Here is a 4,058-nt window from a genome sequence, read left to right on the forward strand (position 1 = left end):
TAATATTTTAATAACTTTGTATGGTGACAGATGGTGGATGACACTTATCATGCTGAGCATTTGAGTCATGTATAGGACTGCTGAATCAATATGCCATACATCTGAAACTAATACATTATTTTATGTCAATGATACATCAATTTAAAAAAAAAAAAAGTCCTGAAAAGAGATTCACTGGCCCAAGCGGGATCAGGTACACACCCCTGAATGGGTCAAATGTGACAGCAGGGCAAGGTCATATGATTGGCCCATGTGGCTTACCAGGAATCCCCTCACTCAGACCCATGGCCAAGTGCTAGATCACAGTCTACTAACATGGCTATTTCCAACAGTAACCACATAATAGGGTAATGGCACACTTCTTAGAAAAGGAGGACTAAGCAACCAAGCCCACAGATGCCCACCTCAGACAGAGTCTAAACAGGAAAAAATGATCCCATCATTTAACCCACTTACCTCAATTCTGACCTGACAGAACTCCTGCTACACACAGCCTACCCAGCAGCCATCCGCGTGTCTACAATGTTCTCTTAAAACAGCTCAGCAACCCTGATTTCTGTATGTGTATTGTTGTAAAGCATACATGTTATACCAAATTTTGGGGGGCAGGGATAGAAGGCAAGGTGGCCAACAATCAGACCAGGAAACGCAACAGGTTGTATAGTGGTGAGATCACTGTCCTTAAGTAACAGATTCTCCACCCCACCTCTTTGTTTCCTGTTGTGTTCCATTAGTTCCATTTTGATTTGGTGTCAGGGTAACAGAGATAGTATCAAATGTATCATTAAAATAAAAGGCACCTGATCCTGCATCGACAGATACGTAAGGTATTACTAAGGTCATTATTACAAGTAGAAGAATAAAATCAGGTTAAAATAAAAAACTACAGTGTTTGTTCAGGGCACCTCCTGAGTGGCTCTGTTGGTTAAGGGGCCGACTCTTGATTTCAGCTCAGGTCATGATCTCAAGGTTTGTTGAGATCGAGCCCCGTGTCAGGCTCTGTGCTGGCAGTGCAGAGCCTGCTAGGGACTCTCTCCACCCTTGCCCCACTCATGCTCCCTCTGTGTGTGTGTGTGTGTGTGTGTGTGTGTGTGTGTCTGTCTGTCTCTCTCAAAATAAAGAAATAAACTTTTTTTAAAAATAGCAAATACTTAAAATATGTCATACTATTAGTGACATAGGATCAGAGGGCCTCCTTAGGATAGGACCACTTCATTTCAGGGTGTCATCTTGAAATAGAAGTGCCGCTTTCAATAAAAGAGGACTTAAACAGTGCAATTTCAGTGGTGTCTTCCCTACCAGTGCCTAACCTTCTGATCATTCTTCACCCTGTCATGCCCACTCTCTCTCCCATTTAACCCACTTGAGCCAACAAATTCAGTTCTCTTCCATTTATTCCTCACCCTGGGTCCTATTTCTCTCCATTCTCTTGCACTGTCCATATTTTTTCACACCACCTCGGGTGCTACCATCCCAGCTGGGAAATAGAGTCCTGTTAGTCCTCAGGGTAGCCTGTTTAGCTGGGCTAGCGTAGAAGCCAATTCTACTGCTCCTGGGGCAAGGAAAGGTAACAAGTACCTGTGACACAATTATAGCTGCACTGGGATGCACAGCCACGAAGGGAACAAAGCCGTAAACCTATTTCACTCCCTTCGCAGAAGCTCGCGCTTCACAGTGACGCAAGCTTTCAAAACTCACTTTACAGTAAGGATGTGTATATTTCATGTATGCTAAAATCATGCTGGCTATTTGAATTCATAAAACATGTTTTTGGGTATAAATTTGTATTTTGTGGTTTTTGGAGATGGGACCACACAAAAACCAGGTGGTGACAGTAGTACAAATTTATGTTATCTTTAGAAACACTTGGGGTGCCTGGCTGGCTTAGTTGGTTAAGCATCTGATTTTGGCTCAGGTCACGATCTCATCGTTCCTGGGTTCTAGCCCCATGTCGGGCTCTGTGCTCTCAGCTAGCTCAGAGCCTGGAGGCTGCTTCCGATTCTGTGTCTCCCTCTCTCTCTGACCCTCCCCTGCTCACGCTGTCTCTCTCTCTCTCTCTCTCTCTCTCAAAAATAAATAAAACATTAAAAAAAAGAAACACTGACATTACACTAGCTGGTTCATCTTTATGTGTGATATTTACAGGGTTGTTAGACTGCCTTGGTCTGTTTCTATAAGTAACTAGCACATTGCACAAGTCACCACATATGGCTTCTGTTTGGCCTCATCTGTGGAGGGAGGAGAGAATTCTTTTGCCCCTAAAAGTCTCTTCTTCAAAGCCGCCATTTCCTCTTCTAGTTCCTACTAATACCCACAATTCCTCACTCCCCATGTATTGCTCAGGCTCATCCATCTCCCTCACCCTGGCCGTGGCAGTACTCACAATACTTCCCTGAGGAGATAGTGACACACACACACACACTGAGAGCACTCTGCTCGAATGCTCTCTGCTCAAATGTACTAGAGTAAATGTCTCGGGCCATGGCTGCCAGAGCTTGAGTTTGCTATTAGCGGGCATAGTGAGGGCACCTGACAGTATCGAGACTTAGTGTCGGGACCCTACAGAAACAGTGTCGCTCGCAGGAAGCTCAAATTAAATAGCTCAGCGATTGGAGCTGCTCCATCTCTAACTGAAGTCTGTGGCTTCCTGCCTGGGACTATAAAGGTTGAGAAACACTCTGGGTGGAAGGTGAAGGAGTGGATGAGAGGGAATTAGAGGGGCGTTCTCTGTTGATGGGGCATGTTCAGAAGGCTCGGAGTTCCTGAATCAAGAGCTCCACCAAGACCAAGCTGCTTCCACAAAACCAGCCCACGCTGCAGAGATCGAACATCAGATTGGTCCCCACCGAACTCCTGGGCTTCCTGCCCCGTCTCTAATACCGCCACCGCCACCATGTCGTCTCCTCCCCTCGTGCCACCCCACTTCCTCCTCCTGCACCACAGGCACCCACAGAGATTCACTGACATTTGAGACATTAACAACACAGACATGAATAAGGCACAGTCCCCGACCGGGATGCAAAGGACTCTTGATACAACAAGCCTGAACTATTTCTGGACAGTACGATTCGGACATGGGAGTTTTTCCTCTCCCATGATATTAGTTTCCTGTGGCTGCTATAACAAATTTACCATGAGCTTAGTGGCTTAAAACAACATAAACTTATTCTCTTACAGTTGTGAAACTCAGAAGTCTGATGCAGGTTTCACTGGGCTAAAATGAACATATTGGCAGGGCTGTGCTTTTTCCTGGAGGCTCTAAGAATCCATTTTCCTGTTCTTTTCAGCTTCTGGAGGCTACTTATACCGCTTGGCCCATGGCCCCTTTGCACCCTATTTGAAGCCAGCAACATCGCATCTCTCTGTACCTTTCTTCCATAATCACATCGCCTTCTGACACTCTCTCCTCTTTTAAGGACCTGTATGATTACATTGGGCTCAGCAGGATAATCCAAGATAATCTTCCTATCTTTTTAAAAAATTTTTTAATGTTTATTTATTTTTGAGAGAGAGAAAGCGAGAGGGGGGAGAAGAACAAGAGGGGAAAACAGAATTTGATGCAGGCTCCAGGCTCCTCACTGTGCACAGAGCCCGACTCGGGGCTCAAATCCACACACCGTGAGATCATGACCTGAGCCAAAACTGGATGCTTTACTCACTGAGGCACTCAGGTGCCCTAGATAATCCCCATAGCTTCATGTCAGCTGATTAGCAACCTTACTTCCATCTGCAACCTTAATTCCCCTTTGCCATGTAACCTAAAATATTGACACATTCTGGGAATTAGGACGGGACGTTTTGGGGAGGCCTTGATTCTGCCTTGTGCACCCACCCAAAAAAAACCCTATATAAAATAAATATAAATAATATAAATACAAATACAAATATACACACACCCACACACCAACCTGAGCTCCACATACTTTCCTCCCCGCCCCATGTGTACCAGCAGCCTTACTTCCTCCTGCTAATTGAGAGCTATTACCCCTGCCAAGATGGTGACTCCTTGGCCCCAGAAATCCAAAGCCCTGGCAGCAGCCATACTTGTAATTCAATGG

This window comes from Crocuta crocuta, unplaced genomic scaffold, assembly GCF_008692635.1.
Source record: "Crocuta crocuta isolate KB4526 unplaced genomic scaffold, BGI_CrCroc_1.0 scaffold660, whole genome shotgun sequence".
NCBI classification, from domain to species: Eukaryota; Metazoa; Chordata; class Mammalia; order Carnivora; family Hyaenidae; genus Crocuta; species Crocuta crocuta.